At 32.1% G+C, this 16902-nt stretch overlaps 1 protein-coding gene across 2 annotated transcripts in view; it reads left to right on the forward strand.

The window, feature by feature from the left end:
* The first annotated feature begins 765 nt into the window (after positions 1-765).
* The window catches only part of LOC149905774 (BMP-binding endothelial regulator protein-like), a 45794-nt gene continuing 29657 nt past the window's right edge, over positions 766-16902 (forward strand). The window contains exon 1 of one of the 2 annotated variants that reach the window (XM_090105946.1): positions 766-1166. The gene's annotated coding sequence lies outside the window, so the exon portion shown is untranslated. The remainder of the gene's footprint in view (positions 1167-16902) is intronic. The other variant, XM_090105945.1, reaches the window with a different exon arrangement.

Raw genomic sequence — 16902 nt, forward strand, 5'->3', positions numbered from 1 at the left:
TACCACGAGCCACGACACGAATTTGACTATAAGGTATTTCTGTGATCGCCACAGCGCGTCGCCTTTTCATTAGAGCCATGTTGTTAGCATTTTTTCCCCTCAATGAACGTCATCGATCTTTGAGCGTTACATGCTCATACAGTCGGGTAGGTTTTTTATGATATCGCAGAGCAGCAGCAGCTGTAGCCGACTGGCTGGTGAACCAGCATTACGAAGTCAACTGATAGTTTGATACTTTGCCGATGTTTTGCCTGCTTTTATGGAGCAAGGGATGAGGAACGGATTGATGATGGGTGTAAAAGAATGAACTGGGAAGGCTGAAGAAAAGGATACACTAGGTGTATATAATTTTGCAATTGTTTTGCGTCGTCAACATAATATTATCTACTGTGAAAAATGTCGATTTCAAAAGACATAAGTTTACTACCATAGCAGAAGAGATTAAAAAATTGAGTTTAATGCATAATCGCTTAAGTGCTCAAAATAATATTGCAAATGTAATGTGATGTGGACATTGGACATATTATGATTATGATAATTTAGATTTTGTTGTATGCATTAGGTAAGTACCGAGTAACATTTAGCTGTAAATGACTTACATTAATAATTACGTATCCTTCATTGGCATCTTATCAACACCACTATCTGGGACGTACTTATTTACGAGTGTCAAATGTGTGGTCGATAGTGGCAGCTAAACGACATTGTATCGGTGTGTGGTCTGCAGCGTCCGATAGTGGAGGACGTGGTGCATTGTTGGCGCGCTGCAGGCTGGCCGGAGTCGCGAGATTAGCGCGGGAGGCTGTAGGAACAGGTCCGACGCACGCGCGGGGCAGAGTCGCGCCGCGGCCGCGGCCGGCAACGACAACCGACCGGCCACGGCTCACCACTCAGTACTCGATCTGCCTCGCCGCCGCCAACTTGCGTGGCCATTGAGACCCCGTCCTCAAACTTCGACGATTCCCACTCGATACATTCGCTTCCAAATTTAAAAATAAATGATCATTCGAATATTTTTCGCTCGCGAGTTTCATTGTATTGCACTATATTTACGTTTGTACGGTACGCTTTTTCGTAAAACTTAACGGGCTTCTTTAAGTGTCGGGAGTGAAGTTAATGTTTCTGAATGGTATAAGTTGGCGGGATTTCTAATATCAGTTTTAAAGGTAAATGTTCATTTATTACTTTACATTAAGTTAAGTTAAATAAATTGGTTGTATGTCATTAAAATCTTAATTCCTAGTTTAAGTAGATATTTGTAAGTAAATATTTGTGAGTACTTTTACCCAAAAGTCGCAATGACTGGATTCTTCATACCCAATTTTCAGTATTCTAAAGTATTTTTAGGCAAAAGCTTGCTAATTGATTTCGCATATTTTATTCTAATGTGCGTAAATGGCATGTGTGATTCGTATAATTAAATCTCATCTTGTTTGGTGAGACTTAGAGATAGAGCGAATTAAATTAATCGCTTAGTAATTTTGTGTTTATTTTAATTTATCATTGGGACAGTGAATTAATTGCGTTCCACTATACGCGAAATTATAGGCAATAAATAAAATTTTCAACATAGTTATACCTAGTTAAGTTATGTAACGAATTTTTGTAAAATTATTATAGAGCAAAAAATTAAGTAATAATCATAAATTTATTGCAACCATATTATACGCATATTTTTTATTGAATAATTATCATAATAAATATACATAGTGATTAGTAAAGTACCTAGAGTGATTATTATTTAATTAAATAGAATATTATTGACTTTATAATCCCACTGAAAGTATAAAGAGACTCCAGGAAAAAATTAGATTCCTTCAGTAAGGTTAATTTTCTTCATAATATGATCAAGATTCATAAAAACATGAAATAACCAGATAATAACTACAAACTTTAAATATTTATTCAGGAGCAAATTGGTTAAAAATCAACCAAATGACCAAAGTTTCGATCTATTGTTTCATTGTTTCATGAGTAGGGAAAATAAATTGATTTACACTGAAACGTAATCCTCACTAAATATGTAGATGACTTTTTCAACATTTTGTTCCTTCTAAATTATACACCTATATTGGGGAGGTAATTCCTACAATGTGTATATATGCTAATTTCCACGAAAATTAACTAGTAACAATGAATGGATATTTCACAATGAATCAGGGAAACATTTAAGGAAAAGGACTAGTGCAATGTGGTTAAGTACGTTACTTGCAATATTAAATGCTTTTTAACTTGTCTTGAAAGTGATTTCTAAAAGGTTTTGTGAATTGATTTATATAAAAATAAGCCGCTGTATGATTGCTATCGCTTGGGGATTTCCCACATTTACCCTAGTTTCATCGGATTTTTAAGTACGCACGTGCTGAATTTTTAATGGCCTGTAGGGTGTACGTTATTACAGTATAATACGTATTATAGTCTGTACGTGATTCATAGTTTCTTTGTGTTTGCTTTTAGGCAAATACATATAAACTATACTTAACTAAATGTATTATATATATAACACTAGCTTCCGCCCGCGGCTTCGCCCGCGTTTTCAAAGGAAAACCCGCATAGTTCCCGTTCCCGTGGGATTTCCTGGATAAAACCTATCCTATGTGTTAATCCAAGTTACCCTCTATATGTGTGCTAAATTTCATTGTAATCGGTTCAGTAGTTTTTACGTGAAAGAGTAACAAACATCCATACATCCATACATCCATACATCCTTACAAACTTTCGCCTTTATAATAGTATTAAGATAATGCATTTAGGAAGAGTTTTAAATGATTTAAAACCGATTTATTTAATACAAATGTAATTTATTCCGACTTTTCGAATACTTTATAGACAGCAGGACAGACAATGTGTTCCTATATCTAAAGAAAATTTTCAGGGGAAACCTGAAACATTCAGGATAAATAATATTATATGAATAAAGTATTCAATCTATTTTAATGTTTGTGTGGCGAATTAAGAGATAAAATTATAAATAACAAAAGAAGCGATTATTTCCATTGGATTTAATGAGTTTCTTAGTTTGATTTTCAAAAATATACTGTAAGTATATCAATTAGAACATTTAAGAATGGACAGTTTGCATTGCATGCTTGTTTGCCTATAAACCCACACATGTGTATTGTGTATGTTATATTCTTTGTTTACACCGATTGCTCCTAGACTATATAATAAAATTAAATGACTAACGAATATAACCACTTTTTTTGGCTTTAGCCTTTCATCACTAAGCTAATAATATTCTTCATTCTATTTACTTGTTTTCTATTATATTCTTTATTTAATTTTATCATCAATTCTTCGAATGAATTGCCAATTTTCGTCCTATTCATCCGAGATCTGTAATAAGTTACTTAACCATAGGGCAGGAGTCTGGCTGAATTCCAAAAGATGTGGTTGAATCGTGCAATTAAGATAGGGAGCTTTGGCATGGAGCCACTTCTTAAAATCATGTCCCATGTTATAGCTAACGACCCTTTGTATACTTGATAGGCTCCATATAAAGTATTAAAGTTACTGAATGCGATGCAATTATTTTAAATAGATTACATAGAATTGGCAAAATAAATTTCCTTATAGAGTCTTTGAAGATTTCACAAACTTGTAATGTAAAGTTTTTCAATTTATATCTTGCATAAGAATTGTCTATAAAGACAAACTCAATGCAATGCTCAAATAAGCCACCATTATCTATTCTGTTTACTTTGTTGTTTTTTGTTTTTCTACGACGATAAAGTGTGTTTCATCAAATTCAGTGAAATGTAATGAGTCATATTTCAGACCAGACATTTCAGATGTTACCCTTACGCATATAAATTATTAGTAATACACATAACACTCTTAATCGCATCCGGACCCATAAATAGAATTGTTTCTTGTACATGGACCGATACGATTGTTGCAAAATTTTAAAAGTTGATGACTCACGAATATTATTCATAGAGATAGGTCACCATAATGCGTCGTTTTACCAATAAACCTCGAAAATAATGTGTTGTCGTTACTAATTATTTGTTATGAAATAAAATTGAAATATATTCATTCTTTTTTTAATAATTTATGATACGTTAACTACATGATTAAGAAATCAAATAAGGATATTCATTAGATCTTTAACGAACTTACTTTTGATCCTAGTTTTGAACTCTTGAATTATAATTCTACATTATTAATCTTATTTATGGTAATAAGAAAGCGAGCGACATTTTTAAAATTGCTTATTTTCTCTAGTCCTTCACCTAAGAATAATTATTTTTAAAGAAGAGGAGTAGAGTCATAAATATCTAAGGAATTAGTAAAAAAGCTTCGCTCGTAATTTTCCTCTAGTCTCTCCGTATATTGCAAATTATATTACCCCTTGGTACTCAAAACATAACAGCTAATTAAAGTTAACTTAGACTTGACCAGGAGACTGTGGCCGTCGGACAAAGCCATTAATATATTTTGATGGATTTACATGCCACTTGTCTCAGTAAAGTAACAACTGTACTGAAGTTTGCGATTTTATTTCAAATTGCTAATAGAACTAAGACAAATGACTGCGTTTCCCTAGAAGCAATTAACTTTTGAATGTTATTACGTTTTCAATGTTAATAAGATAGTTGTATTTATGGGTACATCAGTACAAAGGCTATGAATATACCAGTAACCCGGAATACAAACAAAATAAAAAATAACTTAAGACACATAGAACTAATGTAGCCTAATAAGCCTTCTTCTTTAAGAACTTTTTAAGATCAAATAATTTCTCAAACAAACAATCATAACGTTCCTTTTTATTAATATTGATAGGTACATTTCAAATCTTAAGAAAGGGCAATAAATTGATGATTTAGCAACTGGGTAATGAATGAATTCAAGAAAAAAATAATGGGAATTGGATTTGAATTATTTTCCTCTTTATCGTATTGAATCCGTCCGGGGGGCGTGCCGGCGGAACTTTTCAATCCGCCCACACCAAGGCTTTTGGATATCGGACATTTTCAGCACATTACATGCCAACGGACACAAAAAGTTTGGGATTTATTTGTATAACTGCTCAATTATATCTACGAGGCTTTCTTATATAAACTGGATACGCTTTTGTTAGAGTACGATCACGATTGTTTGGAGTTTAACCCACTTTCATTAATACGGATGATATTCCTGTTAACGGCAAAAACCTTCGATTTTTATGAATTATGTAAAATATGAAATTTGTTTTTCATATCTTACTAGGAATTCAACTCTTAACTTTTTCATAAGGTACATATAGAAAGTCCATCACTTAGTTAATTTATCCAAAGCTGTTTAACGGACATACAAACTTTTGAATTTGTAATACGCTAATTTAGATTTAAATACTGAATAGGCGAACTTTGAAACATTTAGTTAACAGAGAAAAGTAGTGATTTTATCATTGCAATGGCGGTCTTGCAGGTGTTCGCAGTAGGCAGGTGGCTGGAGGTAATTTTTTACCACCATTACGGACCATTGCAATAAAGTAACTTGTTGTTTTCTGACGTGCATTATGAATACTGTATTTACTGAACATGAGCTTAAGTTTTTTTCTTATTAGGTTCATATTATACCGTTGAAACCAATATTGTCATTATGAATTAATCGATTTGGTAGGCCTAATCAACCCTGAAACAAACAAAAAATACGTCTATGCAAGGTGATAAGAATTGTGTACACATTTTATTGTATTTATTGTATGTATTATATTTATCAATTACAAATGATGATGATGAAATATTGTTCCTAATTGTTATACGCTCATTCGAAATCATGACTATTATTGTGAAATAATTGTAATATATGCTACTAATTGTCGCATGATAATATTAGAAGGCATGACAATCACTGTGACGTAATAATCTTTTATCTATATTGGCAATTATTTGAGGAATTCGGATTTATCAGATTCACACATAAAGAAGCGATTGTTTTCTTTGATATCTCAATTACTTCTTTATCCAATAAATTCCATTATTTTTATTAATATTAAAGTGAAACATTTTGTAATAAAACTAAATTCATAAATATTTTTCAATTTTTTGCGACGAATGCCAAATAATTTTTTGTTTACAAAAGGTAGTGAAAAACATGTTTAAAAACTATGCGAGATACTTATATTTTTACGTACTGAAGAACAGAATATTTAATGACATTCCTCGTTTTTTTACTCAAAATCTCGCATGATTTTAAATTGAGGAATAAAACACAATAGAACCTGTTGTACACAGTACAAATTAAATCGAAACGATTTGGCGAACGCTACTCGTAGTATTGCCAAAAGTTAAAATTCAATCCGTATTTGGAAAAGTAAACAATCTCCAACTAACTAGTTTTAATAGTTATCATTATGTAAGCACCACTAGATTTCCATAATCCTTTAACTCAACAGTAGTTGAGAACTAGATGTATTATCATGAAGTACAGACTACAGAGTGGCCGCTCTCTGCGTTCACAAGTTGTGCAACAACGCTACATAGAGCTTGCAACATTTACCAAAGCAAACTATTACAGTAAACTTAGAATTATTTGATATTTGTATCTGTTATCATTTGGTCAAATTTCGTTAGACTTATTATGCCTACATACATAATATTATATATCACTAAAAAGATATGTACACCTTTTAATTAATACACATAAAAAATAAAAGGACTTACAAAAGCTTATTTGCTATAAATGCACCTCGATTATTAAGGATTCACGGGCACGTGCAATACTATTTTAAATTGGAAACAATTACACGATAACTTGTTTTGCCATAATGGTTCTTACATGTCCGTATTAGGGGCTACTGTTGAGTGATGTGGAATGTAAAAAGTGCTAGTTTCGGCTTGTTGGCGACAATCAGGCTGCGTGGGCACTATCAGTTGCCGCGAGGTCACGCCGCTCACCCCGCTATCGCGACGCTGCCCGCAACTCATTAACTCTATTAATAATTCATCTCGTATCCCTATTGTTCTGCAAAATTATTTTTTCATTGAGAATTTGCGCCTTGGATGCACTGTCGCGCTTTACGTTTCTTTGTTCTTTTTAACGTCTGCCAGTGTTTAAAGAAGTGCAGGACAATGAACTGCAGTTCAAGGCATCTGCGTTCACATGCTCTTTTATTTTATATTTATTTAATATGACAATTGACAGTACGCATACATCTCATGCATATATAGAATAACGTGTTATATTGATAAAGACCTCAGTGAAGTGATTACAGCAAAGGTACTTAGAGAAACTATTTTTGAATGAGTTATATTATCATTGAATGGATACGTATATGGACACTGCTAATCAAAGAATGTTCTAAGTGCTTATATAGCAACAAGAGGAATTAATTTACAAAAATATCTCGTTTATACTGTCATGGGATCTAATTTATTTAGTATATAATACAATATGATATAAAATTTATGATACATGAATTTCGCATAATATCTTTATACATAGTATACTTTCTATTAAATAATTCTTTTGTTCGTGTAGTTACGTTTAAAATTTAAATCGTGAGTTTTATTGATATTTTTATTTTGCTTTGAGAAAAATCATAATACCTACATAAATATTTCATATAATTTTGTTCTGGACATATATTTCTTGGTTTGATCACCAATAATTACCTGGCTAGCGATACCGAAAGGTGTTGTTAGTAGCTAGACGATTAAAAGTTGGTCCTGTGATGATTAAATTTATTATACCTCTATATAAGACTACAGTTTTATGAAACACTCTGAATCTACAGACTTTTTTGTACCCATTGTATATTGATAATATCACGTAGCGTCATACCTTATTCAGGTTCTATTGCAAACAAAGATTTAAAGACTTATTAATAGATTCTGAGTAATATTTAATGTTGATGATGCTTGGATATGACCGGCGGAATGTAGCCAAGAATTTGAACATCTTTCTTTATGTTCGCAGAGATCGCTTAATGGATATGTTGTGTTCAGGCCTGTTAATTCAATTAGCCACTTGAAGTTACCACTCGACTCAACAGCTCATTGTTTAAGGTGGAAACCTCTAATACTATATCCACAATCCACATACAGCTTATCTGAAGAAAACACAGTTTTGATTAAAAATAACTTGCAAATTGTTTATTAAATTCGTGGCTAATCGGTGGTCAATAGATTTTTCGTCCTTGTATATTATCAAAATTAACTTCATTTTCTTATTTTCTGACAATATCATAACATGTCTGAAAATATCATTAGGGATTATACTATAATATTATAATCCCTTTTTTTGGAAAGTAGCTTTTGTACAACACATATTTTAGGATTATGTAATTAGTGCAAAATAAAATCAAGTTAACATATTATTGAAAAAAAGGTGAACTCATTAAGATAAATGTATATTACATTTCGCTCGTTCTAAATTAACCACCACAAACAAAAGATAATTATGCATTCTTTTTCAATATTTGCGAGGATTATCTCTAAACAGTGGCAGAAGATAATGAACGTTATCGTAATGAGATCATTATTTTGAACAATGCATAATTATCTTTCATTAAAATCGAATTATAATTGACTAAGCCTATGTCCGGTTTCTTTACATCATTTACATAAAATATTTTTTATCATTGATATAAATATTAAATTTACGCAATCAACACATTCAATATAATATTATAGAAGAAAAATAATGAAAACTTAATCATAGCTCAAACCCTTCTAGTAGGGAAGAGAAATAGCGTGCCTTGTGTTCGTGATCATCCAATTTTGTAGATTGGCCAACAACGATCGAAACAGAACAACAGAACGGTCTACTGGTAACCGTATAATTATTGATTGGTAACCCGAATCGTGGTCAGCCCACTGGCCAGGTAATAAAACAAAACAACAAACAAGGAAGCGTTCGCCGCGGAACCGCACCCCGTGGTGGTCCCGCCCTTGCAGATCGTCGAACTGCGTTCAGAAAAAAACCCGGTCTCGTTTCGCCGTTCGTGTACAGTTAGGTAGAGCATTAAGTAATCGGACCCGAGAGCGTCGAGATAATGTTGCGCACGCGTGAAATATATCCGAGAGTTTTTATTGCGACCGCGTTCCGCTCCCGGACTGGTATCTATGCGCGTGCGTCGTTGCGTCCGGCTCGAAGAAATTCATTCGATGAGTGGTTTGCCTTACGGCGACCTTGCGTTTGGGCTCTGCTCGCCTGCTTCTGTGAAAGTAGGTGACGTCGCCACGGATGATGTCCGACACCGGCTTCACATTTGGGCCCTACGTTTTCTTTCGAGCTTGCTTTCTAAATTCAATCTTGAATGTTTATATTAATGATCACCCATAAAATTAATTATTAACGAATTTATGCGTAAGTTATTGGCAACATTTTAACCTGAATTTATTCATCGTTTTTGGGTGCATAATATAGGATTCTATGTGTAATATTGAAAGGTTAATCATTTACATATAACAACAAAATGTTAAATTAATCAATAAAATATTATAAATACAAATTTGACATGCTATGATTTATCATTAACAAGTATTATAATCATTTGACTTGTCTTTAGTGGATTTTGCTAAAATTAAGACACATTAGCTTATTTCTAACGAAACTATCAAATATATCAAATTGTATGTTGTCTTTACTGTCTCTGTGTTCCGTGAGTAGACGGAGGACCCTTTTCTCAATCTATTAGAGGTATGTAGTTGATTTTACAAAGAGCGAATTGGCCCTGCGGTAAATGATCACAAGTGCCCATGAATATTAGCAGAGGTAGAGCCTCTACAATCTACTCGGTAGACTCTACAAATGCACACATGTTATAGGCTCTATCATCAGTGGTCTCTACAAATGCACATATTATGTATACGCTCTATTCTATGATCGGTAGGTTCTAGAAATGCACTTACGTATAGGCTCTCTCATCGGTAGACTCTACATATATACATAAATATAGGGGCTTCGGTTGTTTCTTGTAAAATAAAACTTTACTTGACACATACGAGATGAATTATTAATGTGATACATTATAGCTGCTGGAGGATAATCTTTATATTTACTAAAATTACTTAAAGTTGGTTTGGTAATTTTCATATGGAAACATATTATGGTAGTAAATAAAAATGAATGTTTCAGATAGTTTTTCGCTTTTAATGTTGAAGTTAAAATTGTTAAGTTGCTTCAAAAACTGAAACTATATACCTTACATTTATGATATAGTTATCATACACATATTTCCTTAGTTGCGATTTCGTAGTATTTTATCGTACATTACTGGTTTATTTTTAAACGAATTTTCCTTGAATTTGTAATGGATTTGGAAGAAGTATACGCATACTATATTTGCTATAATGTGTTTCTACGAATTCTATTAAGTCAATATCTGCCACGAATATTTCACACCTTTGCATTTTAATATAACGCGAATAGTAAATATACACTAAAGCTTTTTGGGATTTAGTTGTTTGTCGGTAATTTATCCTCTGTATGATAAGGAAAGGCAATAGAGAATCGTAAGGTGCGAAATTTGAAAAAAACATTAAGTTTATAGGACTTTTTTAAATGTCTTCTTAGTTTAAACTTTCTGTGTTAATAAAATACAATTTATTCACGTCAAATCAAACGATATTTTCAATTACGTAGGTATACAAGTTATCTGTAACGTAATGTGCTGAGAGTACACTGTCGGGCGGGCGGCAAGCTGGCTACATTTACAACTCGCCATATGCTATTGTCACATATGGAGTTAAAAAGTAGAGTATCTCTGGGTCACGATATGATATTCTGCGAACGACCATTAGTTTGAATTCTCTTGAACATTTTCTTTTAAATAGCGCTCGATAATTATTAAAGACCCGACTACCCCCAAAAACACAAAATATGGGATGGGATGTATCGAAACCGCGTTTTCAGAAACTTGTGAAATTCATTTATACATCTCTTTAAATACTGAGTTTACTAAGATGTTTGTTTTAATAATTTAACATTTGAAATCACCTTGTAAAATATGTTTGGTTGAAAGTCTGAGGAAAACTTCAACCACGACATAGCACCTATTTACGCGGTGACTGATTTGTTTTTTTATCTCATAATTTTGCAATGAACTATAAATGCTGACGTCGAAGATACGCATGTTTTCGCACTCTTAAATAATATTAAAATTAGTCATCATCAGTAAAGATAAGTCGATTGTGATAATATAATTTCCGAATGTAGATAATTTAAGGAATTCGTGAAGTTGATATATGATTTACCTATCTGTTGTGAAGTATTTATTATCCCTAATACAATTGGTCTATTAAAATTAAGGAGGGTATTATTATTTATCAGAAATAATTGTAAAAATACATGTGAATACATCGTGTGCATATATCGTGAAAAAGTATGCGTGTAAATATTTAAAAAATATAAATGAAAATAAAATATAGGTAAGTTGGGTCTTACCTAAAGAGCTTAGGTTTGAGAGGCAAAGCATTATGTTTGAATTAAAACAGATTAGTCATATAGGGAAAACGGTTGCAATGGGATATAATTTAATTTCAGACCGCATCAGGTTTAATAGATTAGTTATAACATTTTAATTATTATTTTAATTGCAGCCAGGATATACGATATTACTATAGTTATTCATAAAACACGCTAATTAAATGTACATAATATAATGACTCTAAAATTATTAAAATAAGAATCTTATTTCTTTTTAGAACTTATAAAAACAACAAGAAATTATCTCAATTATCTCAATAAAATGTGCAAAGTTCCAACTAGACAATAGATAATATTATACGAGTCCATTAACGTTGTTCTTACGTTGAATGATTGATATATTATACAAATCGCTAAATGTATACAAAATTTGAGCGTAACAACAAAAGACGGGTATTTCCCAGCCTTGGCACAAGAATTCCGATTTATCTTTTAATGTAATGATATCAATAAAATACCAGCGATTTCAAACGTTGAAAATGGAAATAAGAAACTTACTCAAACCTGTGACATTTTAAGATAGATAAGTCTTTGATTATTTACTCTTTATGTAAGTATTTAAAAATAAGTAAGAATTGGATTTTTAGTTATGTGAGGTAATGGAGATAAAAATATTATCGTATATGATAAATTTCTTTAAAGGTGATATCTTGCTTCGATTTGAATGTACAATGGTTCTAAAAATATGTTATATCGAAATAAAATTGAAATGAATATATTTACATAATGTCTATCTTTGCAAATGATCATTTTTTTAAATAATGGGTTATCCCACTGTAATGATAGATGATGCCATACGAGTTGTTAATACTTAATAAAAACAGATTATCAAAAAATTCTAATTTTTAAAACCGGGTAAGTATACCTATATACTATATACATTATACAGGTTATTGCTAATGAATTAATAAAAAACTGATGAATATTGTTAATTAAACATACATAATATAATATTATATAAAAGAGATTATGGTGTAATGAAAATCAAACCCTATAATAATTCCCTCCTTAATAAAATCAACTAAAAATTTGTTATCGTAAAAATATTGTTCGTAATAATTAGAGTATACGTGTAAATATTCCAAAAATAAGGTCTCGATTGCTTCAAATACAATTCTAATTAAATTACATCGAAGGTTTCATTAGTAAGAACTATTTTCGCCGCTAATGTTGGAATCACGAACATTTTTAACATCTAGTCAATAACGCAGTTTTGGTCAAAAATAAATAAGTAATATGTGATATCTTTAGCCGTACAGGAAAATATTGTGTCAATAAACTTATAGAGAATATGCAAACAAAATACGAAAAATCTAAGTGAAAGAAAAAGTAAATCTATGGTATTTTTTTATTGAAACCACGTAGAACTTTTTCATCTCCAATCCGCGGTACCTCGAGCTTTAAGCTGAGAAAATAAATATTATGCAACAATGTTGTCATTACTTATCAATAGCTTGCTTAATGCGTTCGAAGAAAGGTTGTATTGTGTGACAAGTTTCCGGACACACAGCAAATATATTTCACCTAATGCTTACTGTTGGTTTCCTGGAGTGGCAGCGTGGTGGCCCATGCGCTGGCTTCAGACCACCTTCCCTTTAGTCTTTATTTTGGTACTGCGAGAGATTGACCTGTGCTTAATTGTGCTTTTGTGCCTGATGCCTTCACAAGTGACAGTTAGTAATTTACAACGTATATTTTGTATGTGCTTTATTCGAGTAAGATTTTTTTGATCCTTTTCCTAAATTATTGTTTTGTTTTGGTTAATAATAATTGTATAAAAGATAAATACGAAATTTTGCCAGTACACAAGTGAAGTGCTATTGCTATGTAATGGTATTGTTTTTTTTCTATTGAAAAATCACGTCGTAGATAAGAAAAACCTGATAGTTTCAAGGAGCTACGTGCAATAATTAATATGATTAGCTATAATAGTAGTGCTAACTATCCCTTAATAATTTTCTTTTAATTTTTTGATCGTTTAATCTAATTACAGTTATAATAAACTGACGGATTCCTATAGACTTTATTGGTATAAAATAATAGTTCTTAACAAGCTACTGAGAAAGTAATCAATATAACACTATTTTTGTTATGATTTAATTGTCACCAATTGGAAAATAACAAAGAGTTTTAACAATAACATTACATAATAAGTCCACTATTACACTTTTTATATCGGTGCAAGTTTTTATACATTCCATTGTCTGATCGACATTTCTCGTTTATTAGCACTGAGATTGATGACACAAAAAATGAAACAATACTGGTTGGCGGATGTGGGAGCTACTGGATTTTATCAATAAGAAATGTACGAAGAATATGATGCAGGAAATCGTTTTATGTCCATAATTACGTGCTTATTAAATAATTACTATTAAATTATAATGATGTTCTATACTGTAAGTAGGTAGTTAATTACGTTTAACAGTCAATTAAATTGAACACATTTTCCAAGTAGGAAGTTCATTTTAATTAAATTTTATTTACAATTAGCATCTCAAATCCGTGTTCGTGCAGGTTTTATAAAAACACAGGAATATTGTGCGGGCTTTAATTAAAGCGTATTGTGGACCTCACTTAATAAGCAAATATAATTAATAATACAAATAGCAGCGCTCTACTCGCGATTCGCAAAAAGATGAAGTTGAGCGAATTCATTAGCTTTTTTGTCGAATCTAAAACGCATTACAGAGGAGGATCTGAAACCGGAACTAATTTAATTGACAATGTTTTAGATTCGAGACGTGGCGCCTCGTTTAGGCGAAGCCTACACGTCTCTATGTAAATTGTAAACGCATTTAATATGAACCACTTTTTGCTTTGTTATTATACATGAATAAATACTTTAGCCGAGTACACGAGGTCAATATTCTTATGGAATGCTATAAAAAATGCGCTAAGGACGTCGCTTTGGCATCTATCGGATTCAGAATCAATGTTTTAGTACGCTCAGGGTCATTAATTCTGTGATTACTATGAATAATTAATTGATTTATGTCATAAGGCATAGATTTGAAATATTGATCTTTAGTATATTTCATTAACAATTTATTATAATGATAAATGTACCATTATGAATTTAAAATTTTGTCTTTCATGAATGAAGAATAAAACATCAAAAATATACATAATAGACAATAAAAATATCTAATTGGTAATTATATAAATTTAATATCAATGATATCCCATTAAATATGATGCGCTTTATTTATGTTTCTTTCTTTAGATATTTTTCTGCCGGTTACCTACTTCTATATCAAAGTTTTATCAGGATGTAGGTATTTAAATTTATTCAATACAAGGAAAATGTAAATTCTATTGAAAAACTTATTCTTAATATTAACGTTTTAAAGTTATATAATTTTTGATAAATTATTGTGAAATTTGGTATTTCGGTGGTTTTAGGCGGTACATTAATAATGCTCACTGATAAAAAAATAATTTGATTTATTAATAAAAATAGTTATTATGTTATTATAGTTATTGAATAATGTAAGAAATATGTTTTCATTTTCGTCTGTCACTTTGTTTTTTGCGTTGTTTATTGGTTTATGAGCTTGTATGACGAATGTTATTTTGTCACACAAAACATTAATGTTATTATGGAGAAATATCGTGTTAAGACGTCATTTTATTCATTTCACCTCGTAGTATTTGCGTCACAGAAAGAGGTCGTACTATTATTATCATCATACCTAACAATAATTTCAATTTAATGCTTAATTATATGACTAAACAATGTTTGGGATTTTTTGAAGTGAAAACTTCTTTAGCGGCGTTGAGCACTTTTTCTGTAATGGGCTTAGATTACAAAATAAAAGACAGATGGAGCGTTGCCGAACTAAACCGAATAATTTATCGTCATTTCCATAAAGCTATGTGTGCTGTCATTTCGCCGCTGCACTGTACGTACACGGTGCTTCTGTGTGGGTGTTATGTTACCAGATATTGAAAATTTTCCCAAAATTTTCCCCGACTACGGAAGAAAGAGGGTTATGTTTTTCGAGTGTAGGTATGTATGTATAATATTTCTTTGACACGCCCTGCAGTATAAACTGATGGATCGATTTTGAGTTGTGACTTGTGAGGTGTCATTGCAATCATCTGAATTATGAAGGTAGCTGTGGTGGTAGTGACGTAGGCTACATAAATTATTAGGCGTCACGTTTTAATTTTTATTTTAATATAAATTCGGGTTTTTGATATTAAGTATTTTATAATATTGTAAAAATTATTTTATCACCTATCTACTAAAGTTATACATGGACAAAATAATTTTATTCAATTTTTATTAAATAAATTACATTAAATTTATTAAATAAATTCCTTTAAAAAAAGTTTTTATTTTTCAAAACATATGAATGCGAATAGCGGTAGTTTTTAGTCGAGAATGCGGGACATTTTATTTTCATCATATCCATCATGTGTTCACATGAATTATACATGTTCATTTGGGGGACAAAGTTACTCGCGTCCGTGGGATTTACCACCTATTCCTAGGCTCACCCCACACGTGTCCCCTGGGTGGTGCAAAATGAGTAACTACGCCGAATGTCGGGCGGCAGAAAATAACCTGACCAACAAGGCCTAAAAAGCCCTGTCAGTGTGGATAGGAAATGACCCGCACTACCCGCTACCTCGTGGTCATGTTTCGCGAGATCGGAGGTCTTGGCTTTACCGCCTGGATCGAGAGGAAGAAAACCTCATTAAAAATTCCCCAAATCCTAAGGTGGGTTACGTGCTGATAGGATGCATGGCTGATGGGTAGATCAGTCTCTAGCGCCAACTTCAATGGATCTGGCTCACTTTGAAGTATTGTGCCTTCATATGGGAATAGGCGTTACCCCATATGTGACCTGTATTATCGACCTCACTCGTGGGACTCAAAATGAACCAATCACCCCCAGAAAAACAAATAAAGATAACCCAACAAATTCTCCAAACTGGTATTTTCAATAGACCAAGATCACATTCTCTCTCAGAAGTAAACCGTGCTAATATTACAGCAACTTGCGACCATCAGAATCAAATGCGTCAAAACAAAGAACACACTACTTGGACCAGTGTACAAAGTAAGAAACGGCAACGCGATAGCCCTATAAATGATAGAGCCCTAAAGCAGACTAAACTAAATACGTACTGGCTAAGTGAACCTGTGCCTACATCAAACTCTTTTGCTGAACTTGATAGTTTACCATCTGATTTATCCCAAGAAAAACAACCAGAGAAACAACCGCGACCGCCACCGCTCTTCGTGGATAAAGTGAACAATATACGACCGTTAACAAAGTTACTTAATGAAAAAGTTCCAGGATTATTTGAATTGAAAGTCATCCGAAATAACGTTGTAAAAATTCAACCTCACTCCAGCGAAGCATTTAAAATAGTAACTAAAGAATTGGACACTAAAAATACTGAATATTATACTTACAAGCCGAAACAAGAACGAAATTTTAAGGTAATATTGAAACATATGCACCC

The sequence above is a fragment of the Colias eurytheme genome, chromosome 9, assembly GCF_061535395.1.
Source record: "Colias eurytheme isolate Ceu_HAF_F1 chromosome 9, ilColEury1 Martin Lab GWU primary, whole genome shotgun sequence".
Classification (NCBI taxonomy): domain Eukaryota; kingdom Metazoa; phylum Arthropoda; class Insecta; order Lepidoptera; family Pieridae; genus Colias; species Colias eurytheme.